Source organism: Mesoplodon bidens, assembly GCF_964165515.1.
Source record: "Mesoplodon bidens genome assembly, chromosome: 13".
Classification (NCBI taxonomy): domain Eukaryota; kingdom Metazoa; phylum Chordata; class Mammalia; order Artiodactyla; family Ziphiidae; genus Mesoplodon; species Mesoplodon bidens.
In genome coordinates this window covers 27,726,912-27,739,519 of record NC_138169.1, presented here as the reverse complement: position 1 = coordinate 27,739,519, position 12,608 = coordinate 27,726,912, and the positions used below count along the sequence as shown (strand labels likewise).

Here is a 12,608-nt window from a genome sequence, read left to right as displayed (position 1 = left end):
GGGAGGAGTGTGGCCTTGAGAACTAGCTTCCAGGCCAGCAGTGAAGCTAGGAGCAGACAGCAGGCCAGGGCTGTGAGTCCCCAGGGCCGAGGGTGGAGTGAAGGAGGACCCGCTCTGCACAGGGAGGGTTTTCTAGTAACAGCTGACTGGGAGGCTTCTCCAGCCCAGGTCAGCACAGGATGGGCACAGTGCATCTGCTCCAAGGGGCAGATACGCAAATATTTCAGGCCCCTGTGGGTCCTACAATTGGGAAAACAAAACACCTTCCTGGAGAGTAGCAAAGAAAAAGAAGTGGAAATATAACTGCAATCAGAAAGTCATTTTAGGAAGGAAAGTAATAAGCAAATGGTAAAAAATTTTAAGTAAAATAGACATTGTTGGGATTACTTCCTATAGTAATTTGCTTGAAAAGGTTCTGGGTTCAGGTGGTTTTATTGTGAGTTATTTTATGGCACAGACACCTCGTAAGTAAAACAGCTGCGAGTCTTAGAAGTAGGTGGGAAGCCGATGTAGCCCCAAAGTGAAACAAGCAAGCTGACAAGAAATCATTGTGCACCCTTGGTTCTGATCCAGTGGAGAAATTTGGATGTTCCAGCGCAGCCTGGTCACGCTGCTGCCCCCATGCTATTGCTCAGGCCCGGGCCCTCCTGCAGGCTGTCCTGGTCAGCTGTGGCCTGGCCCACCTGTGGGTCTGGTGTCATTGGCAACACTGGGGCCCCAGAGCTGCCCTCTGTGGCGGGTGGCCCAGTCAGCAGCCCTCTGCACAGGCTGCCTCTCCCGTCTCCACTTAGTGGACCTGGAGTGAGTTCCCTCAGTCCCAACATTTCCATCTTCCCTTCTGACCCCCGGTTTCACTGGGGGCTTTTTCCCCCTTGGGCCCCAGATGGCTCCTGCAGGCTCGGGTTATGGTCCAGCATACCTCTCATGAGGGTCATCTCTGCTACGGCAGGCCTGGGGGCTTTGGGGAGAGACGGGACAGATGACCTGTGGAAAATGGGTTCTGTTGTTGTGCCCTGGCCATGAAGAAAAGGACGGAGGGGCAGGCCTCAGTTGTGAGGGCAAGGTCACCCATTCCTGGGGTCGGGAGAGGGTGGGAGGGCGCTGGCCTTCCAGACAGGCAGCGCCTATGGTTCCGGAAAGTGACTGCCCCATCTTTAGCTGGCACTGTGCCCTGCCTTTGGGCAGATGTGAAGACCCAGCTGCTCTCCTCTCGGGGGGAGAAGGAACACAGAGGGCCAGGAGAGGGGGCTGTGCTGTGCGTGGCAGGAGAAGGGCCCTTGGGTCATGGCCACTCCTGGCTCTGCACACGTAGGCATCCCACCTGGAGGAGGGTGCTCTGGGCCTGGCAGTGTTGCTGGATGTGCTCAGGGCGGGCTGTGCTGGGGCGTGCCTTCCAGACCATTGTGTCTGTCCCTCGCTTCCCTTGGAAATACCCGGAGGTCTCATTTTCTAAAGCTGGGACACGGTGGGCACTGTGGGAGGGTTTGTAAAGCGCCTGTGTCCAAGGAAACTTCAAACACCGGAAGTGTTGAGGATGAGGTACTGTGAGATACAGAACATTTTTTAAAGCTGCAGGAACGAAAGGACATGGAAATTGGTGTGGAAGGATGAGCAGAGAACTTGGAAATAAAGCCGAATAAATACAGGGGTTTAGTTCACGCTGGCAGGGCTGTTTCCAATTAATGGGGGTAAAGTGGATCATTCAGTGAGAGGACTTGGAGCAGCTGGTCAGTTGTCTGGAAAACAGTGAAACTCACTCTGTGCCAGCCGTGCTCCAGGTGGATTAAAGATTTAACGGTAAAAAGTCACAAAAGCACCATGGGGAGGTACGGGCAGATTTTCTGCTGTGATTCCAGGACTCGAGACGTTCTAGGTGCCGGGAACTGCAGGAGGCCTCTGGGCGCGCTGAACCCTGGCCCGCATGCAGGTGGCGGCTGCTTGGTCTCGGCTGAACCACGAGCCATTGGAATCACCGGTCCTCAAGGGGGCGGGGTAGGGCTGAGTGCCCAGTGGGGGTCACCGCCTTGTTAACAGCCTGGAGGTCTGGCAGCGAGGAGTGCGGTCACCAGGCTGCTGGCGCTGTGTTGGTCAGGGCAGGCCGACTGTGCTGCAGGAAGAGAACCTCCACATCGTGGCCACCCCGTCCGCTGTGGTCCCTCGGGCCGTGCCGACAGCTCCACTGGCTACATTTCTCCACGACCGCAGAGGCTGGGGAAGGACCGCTGTGAACCACTAGTGGTGCGCATCACTCCCCTCCGTTCCCCTGGCCTGAGGGAGCTGCTGCGCCCTCCTGCGAAGTGGGTGGGGCCCTCAGCGCTGAGCGGCGGGACACAGCCGTGCAGCCATGAGGGGGGGCCACATGGGCCGTGGGGAGAGAGCTGCATGGCCTAAGCGACAGGAGGTGCTTCCTCCCGGTCCTGGAGCCTGGGCACCCGAGATCCAGGTGTTGGCAGGGCTGGCTGTTCCCGAGGCCCCTCACCTCGCTGTGTGTCCCCCCACGGTCTCCCTCAGCATGTCTGTATCCTTGCCCCCTTATGAGGACACCGGTCCTATTGGATCAGGGCCCACCATATGACCGCATTGAACCTTAATCCCCTCTTTGAAGCCTCTGGACACAACCACGTCTGAGGTGCTGGGTGTGGAGCTTCAACATGGGAACTTCGGGGAGACAGCTGGGCCATGAGAACGCCCGACGTGGATTTCTTTGTTTCCCATCTTTGCAGCCTTGGGCAGTGCTGTCGTGAGCATCCTTCTGACGTCGCCCCTGTGTGCAGAGCTGCTCCAGCCCCGAGCAGGACGTGTCCAGTTGTTCTGTATCTGAGACCCCTACAGAGGGTGCGAAGACATTACTCTATATTCCCAAGTTTAAACATTCTTCCTTTCACATGACTCTGGAATCTCCTGGCCTGCAGGGCGCCCTTGACAGCCCGTTCCTTCTCCCTGGGTGCCCTGTCTCCCTGTTGGCGGGGCCGTAAGAAGGTGAAGAGGGACGTCCCTGGCTGCTTTCCACCTGTGCGTCCGAGCAGTGCCGGCCTGCGCCAGCGGTTGGGAGTGAGCCCGCGCCCTTACACCTGCCTGTGCGGGTGGCAGAAGTGCAGCCATGGTGCAGTGACACCTGCTGGCTGCTGGGTGTGCCACATTGGCCCCCGAGAGGCCTCAAGTGATAGCGTCCTTCACCACCACCATGCTTAGGGGCCCCTCTCCAAGTGGGACTGGGTTCACGGGAGCTTCCTGGGCACCAGCCTGCGGGCATCGGCCCCGTCCCAGGCCCTGGGGAGGGCCGTCTGGGCACTGATGTCAGCCCTGGGGAACTGGCCCCTGTGGACCATCCCTCCTGGCAGAAGTGGGCCCCAGAGGCCGGTGCTGGTGCCGGGGAACGATCCCACTTCCTGTAAAACATGGAGCTTTTCTGTGCGTTTACCGGGAACAACCAGGGCAGCAGCCCATTGCTGGCTGGTCTCACCCCAGCCCGTAAGTGCCAGGCAGGCCGGCTGAGAACGCCCAAGTGGCCTTCCTTCCTGCCATCTCCAGCTCCTGGACCAGTGGCTCCTCACCCTGGCATTTCCTCCTGGCCCGGCAATGATGGCCTGTCCCCCCCATCCCAAGGAGTCCAATTGGCGCCTCCAAGCCCTCAGGGAAGTCCTTCGTACCTTGTGTTGGTCAGGCCACAGAGGTGCTTAGGGGAGAACGGGCTGTGCTCACCTCTGCCCAGGCACCCATCACATCACATGGACCTTGACCCCAGCGGAGGAGCCTGGTCCTCCGTGGCCATCTTCCCCAAACACTGGGCGAGTTGGAAGGGACACTCACAGCCCCCAAGGGGCTTCACACAAATTGCTGGCAGCTGCCCAAGGGCCCAGAATGCTGCCCCAGGGAGGTGAGGTCAGCGCTGCTGCTGCCTGAGCAGTGGATCCTGCCAGAGGGAGCAGCGCCCCTCCCAGGCTTTGCAGGAGCAGGTGACTTGCTTCTCTTGGATTGAACAAGAGGCTCAGGCCCAGGATGGGTGGGTGGCTGTCCTCCCCGGGCCTCAGGAGCACAGCACTCAGCTCTACTTCGGAAACTCATGTCCACAGCCATCCCCGAGTTTGCTTGTGGACCCTCCGGCTCACGGGGAGGTGCCCTGCCCACGGGGGGCGGGGTGGGTAGCCTGTAGTCGGGACTCGGGGGCCTCCTGCCGGCTGGGCTCAGGAGTCTTCCCCGTGCATGTGCAGAACAGCCAGCACGGGCCTGCCAGCCTCAGGTCGTGCACAACCGGGCACAACTGAGGCCACCACCTGGGCTCCTGGGCGACGCTGTACCAGAGGCGGGCAGGCACACACGGACACGTCAGGCCCCAGGAGGCAGGCATGGCTGGGTTGGGGGAAGGCAGTGTAGGGATGGTGCCCGGTTCCCACCTCCCCAATGGGCTCTGAGGCCCACTAAGCACGGGGCCGCTTGTGGCACCGTCCTCCTCCCCACCCCCTCCCCGGGCCAGGGAGCTGCCTCCCCGGAACCCCTCCCCAGGATCCGCATCTTTGAAGCCATGGATACTGACAGAGGATTCAGTGAATCCAAGGTCGCCAGCCGGGCGTTGACAGATGCCCAGCCACGATACTATTTCTGATTTAATAACCGAATGGGAGGCTGGCCCTTGGTAATAATTAGGGCTAATTACTGAGGAGGTGTTGACAGAAAGGCTGAGAGGAAACAAACTACCTTTATCCCGGGGCTTAGAGTCAGATTACACTGTGCTATCTGCCTCTCAGAAAGGAGACGCTTCAATCACTCACCAGAGGCTTCAAAGGGGAAGGGGCCCTGGCCATGCACGGGCTCAGGAGGGCTATGAAGCATGCCTTTGACTCCGAATGGCCACGCAGAGCCCACTCCAGAGATGGTTTCTTTGTGAAGTTTGAGTTCCTGGGCAAACCTGCCGCTGCACCCGGGCCTAGGCGGGGCTCTGCAGGCACGGCGGGAGGGGCGGGCCAGGGCTGGTGCTGGGGCCAGGTCTTCCCTGGGCTGGGCCCACGCGTGGCAGTCCGCAGGAGGGCAGGGCAGCTGGTGCATTTTCCTTGGCCCAGGGAGCGAGCTGCAGGGAACAGGGTAGGGCTGTCACCCAGTAGGCTGTCCCCTGTCTCACCTGGACCCCTGAACCGCAGCTTCTCCACAGCATTGTGGGCCAGTCCGGCCTCCTCGGAGGGGGCTGTGTCCTCGGCCTTACTTATTGGGGGACCACTCCTGGGGGCCTGGGTGTCACTCACTGGGCCGCCCTCACCCAGTGAGCCAGCGCCATGGATGGAACGCTGACCCACAGGGACCTCGGTGACGAGAAGCTGACTACCTAGAGGGTTGTCCTGTGTCGTGGGCTTGTTTCTGATGCGCTGTGTGCTGACTCCCCTGGACCTCCCTGCGTTTCAGAGATGGGGGAGGGGCGGTGGTCAGACCTCCATGTCCTGCTGTGAAGCAGGAGGCTTCCCAGTGATCTGGCCTGGACCGCCCTGGGTCCGCCGCGTCTGTAACGTGACTTCCAGGGGCCAGTCCTGGGATTTGGGTCTTGCTGTGGTCTGAGCTGATCAGGAAGGTGGAGGGCGACGGGGCCTGCTCAGGATGGCCTGTCCAGGTGTGGCCTGGGAGGTGCAGAGGGACTGGGTCTCGGTTCCTCCTGGCCTGGAGGACCGGCCAGCTCAGAGTTTTCCTGCTAGAATGGCCGTGCCGCATGAGAGAGAGGGGACTGCTGTGTCAGCATCTCCCTTCCCTGGTGCTACTCTGCTTTGGGAGTAACAATGAGCATGAAGATGATAAAAGTTACCAGTAAATTGCTTAGCTGAGTACTGACTACCTTGTGTTGGGGCGCTATTGATGGATTTAAGTCTATTTATATTAGGGCAAAAATAGGATGGGAGGGCTTCCCTGGTGGCGCAGTGGTTGAGAGTCCGCCTGCCGATGCAGGGGACACGGGTTCGTGCCCCTATCCCGGAAGATCCCACATGCCGCGCAGCGGCTGGGCCCGCGAGCCATGGCCGCGGAGCCTGTGTGTCCGGAGCCTGTGCTCCGCAACGGGAGAGGCCACAGCAGTGAGAGGCCCGCGTACAGCAAAAAAAAAAAAAAAAAAAAAAAAAAAAAAAAAAAAAAAAAAATAGGATGGGAAATCACTTTAAATAGGAGAAGCACTTAAAAATTGGCGTTAAATCTGTTTAAAGTCACCTTAACTGGAATGAGAAATTGTATCTAAAGCCAGAAAAATCTAGGCAGAAAACTGGGTTTTCATAATACCTTAGTGGTAAATCAAATACCATTAACTGTAGGTCAAGAAAAAATAGCCCCCAAATATTGTTCAATATATGTTATTTGAAAAATAGCCTCCTCGAAAATGGCCAGGAGGGTGGCGGTCCAGTGGTTGCCCCATGCCTGGAAGGTGCTGGTGCCCTCCCCTTGCGACCGTTGTGCGTGGGGATGGCATGGTCGTCCTGTGATGAACAGCCTCGAGCACTGTGATCCACCCAAGTCTGCAGCTTATTCCGATTTCCTTAGTTTTCCTCTTATGTCCTTTTCCAGGACCTCAGCTAGGACCATGTGACACTTGGTCACATCCCCTTGGGCCCCTCTGGGCTGTGACGCCCGAGACAGTTTCGAGGCGAGTACCCTCCTCTGGGATTTGCCGTGTGTGTTTCTCGAGATCAGCCTGGGGTCTGGGTTTCTAGGAGCAAGACCTCCAAGATAAAGGGCCATCGCACAGTGTCAGACCCAGGGAACGTGATGTCAGCGTGACCTTGATCGCCTGGACGGTGGCGGTTGTCAGGTCTCCCCTGTGAGGAGGGCTGCCTCCACGCACACCCTCGCAGGCAGGGGTCCAGCTCCACCGCCTTGCAGGTCACTTGGAATTCTGCTCAGATTTGTCTGCTCTCCCCGTTGGTCTATTTCTTCAGTCGTTTCCTTCATCACTGTGGACTCACAGTATCGATCAGGACTGATTGTTAAGACACGTACTTACAGGGAGTCCCAACACATGTACAGAAACCGCTCCACGGTCAGAGCCCTCCTCTCGCTACCCCTTGGTCATGAGCCCACCCCTGACCCCTGACCCTGGCCCCTGGCACCTCCAGTCACGCTGTCTACCTGGCCCTGCCGTTTCCAGAATGCCGTGTGAATAGGGCCAAGCAGTATGTAGCCTGTTACTCGCTCTCATTTTCTGGGGAGGCGTCCATGGTGTTGCGTTCATCAGTACTTTCTTCCTATTTTATTGCTCAAGGGTGTGTTGACATTTCGCATTCGGGCGATATTCTGAATAGAACAGACCAGTCAGATACAGGTTTGTTTGCACGTATGTTTTCATTTCTCTAGATTAAATATCCAGCGGCGGAGTGCTGGCAACTTGACGATCGGCTGTTTTGTGCTCCAGGGACCTGCTGGGCTGTCATCCAGGGCGTGTGTGCAGTTTGTATCCTCACCGGCGGCTCAGCGGCCGTTGGCTTCCTCGGGGGTTTGTCTTCTTCATTTGAACTGTGTTGTTTTCATTTGCATTTCCCTAGAGGCTAAGGATGCTAAGCATCTTCTTGTGCTTATTTGCCATCTGTACACCTTATAGATGAAGTGTCGTCTGTTCAGATCTTTTGTTTAGTTGCTGTTGAGTTTTTTAAAATATTACTGATATACTAAAACGTGCACATATTGAAAGTGGATAATTTGATAAGTTCCAACACCTGTGTAAGCATCATCATACCCAAGACATGAATGTGCCTGCTGTCCTTAGGGAATCCCTAGGGTTTCCTCCCAACCTTCGACCTTTGTAAGGCCTCTCCCCACTCCCTGCAGCACCCCTCCCCAGGTGCCACTCGTCTGCTTCCTGTTGCTACTGGGTAGTTTGCACTTTTTAGAAGTTTATGTAAATAGAATAGATTATTTACTCTTTTTTTCTGGCTGCTTTTAGTCAATATATGATTTTGAGGTTGATTCGTGGGGAGGCGTGATCAGTGCCCCTTTGTTGTTGAGTATGGGTGTACCACCGTTTGTTCAGCCTTGACGGATGTTTGGATTGTTCCCAGTTTGGGACTTTTTTTGGAGAAACAGCCACACTTTATTCCAAAGCCATTGTACCAGTATGCTCATAGGAGAGTTCCTCTGCTTCACGTGCTTCCCAGCGGCCAGGGGTGTGGTCAGTCTTTAATGTGGACCGCTCCCATAAGCGTGTAGTGCAGGTGACTGTGGCTTTCGTTTGCATTTCCCTGATGACCAAAGCTGGTGAGTATGTTTTCAGGTCCTAATTTGCCATTTGCATATCTTGGCTATAGTGTTTATTCACATCTTTTGCCCTTTCTTTTTAAATTTACTTTCTGTTTTTATTTACTTTTTCTTTGCTTTCCTAATGAATTTTGAGGATTCTTTATATATTGTGGATGCATGATTTACAATATTTTCTCCCAGTCTGTAGTTTGTCTTTTCATTTTCTTAACACCATCTTTCAAAGAGCAGAAGTTTCTAATTTTCTTGAAATGAAATTTATCCATTTTTCTATTGTGGATCATGCTTACTGATAGTTTTTAAAAATCATGAATGGATGTTGAATTTTGCCAGATGCCTTTTCTGTATCAGTGTAGCTGATATGGTCTTGTGTTTTTTCTTCTTTAGTGTGTTAATGTGATGGAGTTATCTCTGTTGATTTTGGAGTATTGAATCTGCTTTGTGTTCCTGAAGTAAACTCTAGTTGGTCATAGTGTATTCTTTTTTTTTTTTAACTTATTTATTTTATTTTTATTTTTATTTTTGGCTGCATTAGGTCTTCGTTGCTGTGCGTGGGCTTTCTCTCGTTGTGGCGAGTGGGGGCTACTCTTCGTTGTGCATGTTGCACTGGTTTCTCATGTTGAGGAGCACCGGCTCTAGGCATACGGGCTTCAGTAGCTGTTGCACATAGGCTCAGTAGTTGTGGCTCGCAGGCTCTAGAGCACAGGCTCAGTAGTGTGGCGCACGGGCTTAGTTGCTCCGCGGCATGTGGGATCTTCCCGGACCAGGGCTCACAACCATGTCCCCTGCATTGGCAGGCAGATTCTTAACCACTGGGCCACCAGGGAAGCCCCCATAGTGTATTCTTTTTATATACTGCTGGATTTGATTTACTTTTTTTTTTGAGGATTTTTACATCTGTATTCATGAGGGATATTGGCTTGTGGTTTTCTTTTCTTGTACTGTCTTTATCTGGTTTTGGTATGAGGATCATGCTGACCTCAAAATGAATTGGGAAATGTTCCCTTTTTTTCTGTTTTCTGGAAGAAATTATATAGAACTGGGGCTATTTTCTCTTTAAATGTTTGGTAGAGGGCTTCCCTGGTGGCGCAGTGGTTGAGAGTCCACCTGCCGATGCGGGGGACGCGGGTTCGTGCCCCAGTCCCGGAGGATCCCACATGCCGCGGAGCGGCTGGGCCCGTGGGCCGTGGCCGCTGGGCCAGCGCATCCGGAGCCTGTGCTCCGCGGCGGGATAGGCTGCAGCAGTGAGAGGCCCGCATACTGCAAGAAAAAAAAAATGTTTGGTAGAATATGCCAGTCAAGTCATGTGGGCTGGAGTTTTCTTTTCTTTGCAAAGATTTTAACTAAAAATGCAATCCCTTTAGTCGCTATAGGGCTATTCAGGTCATTTCTTCTAGGTGATCTAGAAACCCCCTAGTCTGTGGTCTTCAATTTCTATTTCATCTAAGTTGTTGGATTTATGTGCACTGAGTTATTTACGGTATTTCCTTATCCTCCTTTTAAGGTTAGTGGTGTCTGTAGTGATAACCCTTCTTCCATTATTATAATTTGTTTCTTCTCTTTTTTCAGTTGTCAGGCTAGCTAGCGATTTATCTATTTTATTGATCTTTTTAAAGAACCAATCTGTGGTTTTGCTGATTTTTCTCTGTAGTTTTACAATTCTCTGTTTTATTTATTTCTTTTCTGACCTTATTATTTCCTTCCTTTTCCTGGCTTTGGGCTTATTTTTCTCCTCTTTTCTAGTTTCTTGAGGTAGAAGCTAGGTCATTGATTTGAGACCTTTCTTTTCTTTCTTTCTTCTTTTTCTTTTTTAAAGAAAACCTTTATTTTAATTTTTTTTTTTTTTTTTTTTTTTTTTTTTTTTTTTTTGCCACACTATGAGGCTTGCGGTACCTTAGCTCCCCAACCAGGGATTGAACCCAGGCCCACTGCAGTGAAGGCACGGAGTCTTAACCAGTGGACCACCGGGGAATTCCCCCTTTCTTCTTTTCTAATTTGGCATTTGATGCTATAAATTTCCTCGAAGTCCTGCTTTAGCTGCATCTGACAAGTTTTGATATTTGATATTTTCATTTTTATTCAGTTCAAAATATTTTCCAATTTCTGTTGGGACTTCTTCTTTGGCCCATTGATTATTTAAAAGCATGTTGTTTGTTTTCCAAATATTTGGAGATTTTTCCAGTTGTCTTTCTGTTATTGATTCCAGGTTAAATCCATAAGGTCAGAGAACATTGTGCGCTTTTGGTTCTTCTACATTCTTTTGAGTTATAATTGACATATAACATTGTATTAGTTTCAGGTGTACAACATAATGATTTGATAGTTGTATATATTGCAAAATGATTGTCATGATCAGTCCAGTTAACATCTGTCACCTCACGTAGTAACAAAGTTCCTCTATATTTTTTAAGTTTTTTTTTTTTTTTGGCTGCATTGGGTCTTCATTGCTGCTCACGGGCCTTCTCTAGTTGTGGAGAGTGGGGGCTACTCCTCATTGCGGTGGCCTCTCTTGTTGTGGAGCATGGGCTCTAGGGGCGTGGGCTTCAGTAGTTGTGGCACATGGGCTTCAGTAGTTGTGGCTCACAGGCCCTAGAGTGCAGGCTCAGTAGTTGTGGCACTCAGGCCTAGTTGCTCTGTGGCATGTGGGATCTTCCCAGACCAGGGCTCGAATCCGTGTCCCCTGCATTGGCAGGCAGATTCCCAACCACTGCACAACCAGGGAAGCCCTTAAGGTTTGTTTTAAAACACAGGATATGGTCTATCTTGATAAATGTTCCATGTATATTTGAGAAGTATGAGTTGTTCTGTTGGTGGAATGTTCACTTCATGTCAGCTCAGTCCAGTAGATAGATAGTATTAGGTCTCCTGTACTATTTTCTGGCCACTTGTTGAGTTGATTGCTGAGGAGGAGTTTAAGTCTCCAGCTGTGATTATGTATCTGTCTACTTCTGCTTTCATTTCCATCAGTTTTTCCTTCATGTGTTGTGAAGTTCTGCTGTTAGTGGAGTACATGTTCAGGACTTTCGTGTCTTCTTGATGAATTGATGCCTTGTGTCATTGTGTGTTTTCTTCTCCCTGTTAATAGTCCTTGTTTTGAGGTCTACTTTGTCTGATAATAATGTATCCATTACACCTTTTTTTTTGTTATTTGTATAGTATGTCTTTTTTATATTTTTACTTTCAATTTATCTATGTTTTTATTTTTTTATTTTATTTACTTACTTATTTTTTGGCCACTCTGTGTGGCATGCGGGATCTTACTTCCCTGACCAGGGATCGAACCCATGCCCCCTGCATTGGGAGCACAGAGTCTTAACCACTGGACCACCAGGGAGGTCCTCTATGTTTTTACATTTAAAGTAGGTTTCTTCTAGATAATTTACAGTCGCGCTTTTTAAAAAATAGCTTATAGTTGTTGGGTCTTATAATAGCATGTTGAGAGCATTTATGTTTATATTAGTCATTTTTATGGTTCTATTTAGGTCTTCCATTTTGTTTTCTCATTTTCCTGATGCTTTGGCCCTCTCTCCCTTCTTTCCATCCTTCTTTTGGATTATTTGGATATTTTCAAATACTCAGTTTAAATTTTCTGTTAGCTTTTTGTCTGTATCTCTTTTTTTTTTTTTTTTTTTTTTTTTTTTGCAGTACACGGGCCTCTCACTGTTGTGGCCTCTCCCGTTGCGGAGCACAGGCTCCAGACACGCAGGCTCAGCGGCCATAGCTCACGGGCCCGGCCGCTCCATGGCATGTGGGATCTTCCTGGACCGGGGCACGAACCCGTGTCCCCTGCATCGGCAGGCGGACTCTCAACCACTGCACCACCAGGGAAGCCCTTGTCTGTATCTCTTATATATTATGTTTTTAATAGTTAGTAGAAGCCTTATATCCATATGGGTCCCCTTACCCTCCCCCCTTCATGTTATAGCTGTCAGATTGCAAACTCCAACAATATACATGTTCACTTAAGAGGTGGAAATTTGTCTTTTATGTTTACCATTTCTCTTCCTCTATCTTCTTGGAGTTCCACATTTCTTTCTGATCTTTCTTTTGAGCTGTAGAACCTTCTTTAATATTTCTTTTAGAGGATATCTTCCTGCAAGAAATTCTCTTGGCTTTCCTTCACCTGAAAATACCTTTATTTTGCCTTAATTCCCAAAAGATAATTTGCTGGATATAGAGTTCTTTTGTTTACTCTAAAGATGTTCCACTGTCTTCTGGCTTCCATGGTTTCTGATATGAAATTCACGTTCGCACAGATGATTATTTTCCTATGTGTAATGTGCCATTACTGTCAGGATTTTACTGCTGTTATTTTTCAGCAGTTTAATTATGGCATGAGTATGGTTTTCTTTGAGTTTATCCTGCTTATGATTCATTGAATTCTTGAATTTATA

General features: G+C 50.9%; 1 protein-coding gene across 2 annotated transcripts in view; it reads left to right on the top strand.

The window, feature by feature from the left end:
- Positions 1-12,608, top strand: part of GNB1L (G protein subunit beta 1 like) — a 46,681-nt gene that overhangs the window by 4,218 nt on the left and 29,855 nt on the right. Inside the window, exon 2 of one of the 2 annotated variants that reach the window (XM_081253334.1) lies at positions 2,724-2,979. The exons of the other annotated variant lie outside the window; for it this stretch is intronic. The gene's annotated coding sequence lies outside the window, so the exon portion shown is untranslated. The remainder of the gene's footprint in view (positions 1-2,723; positions 2,980-12,608) is intronic. 2 annotated transcript variants of the gene reach the window in all.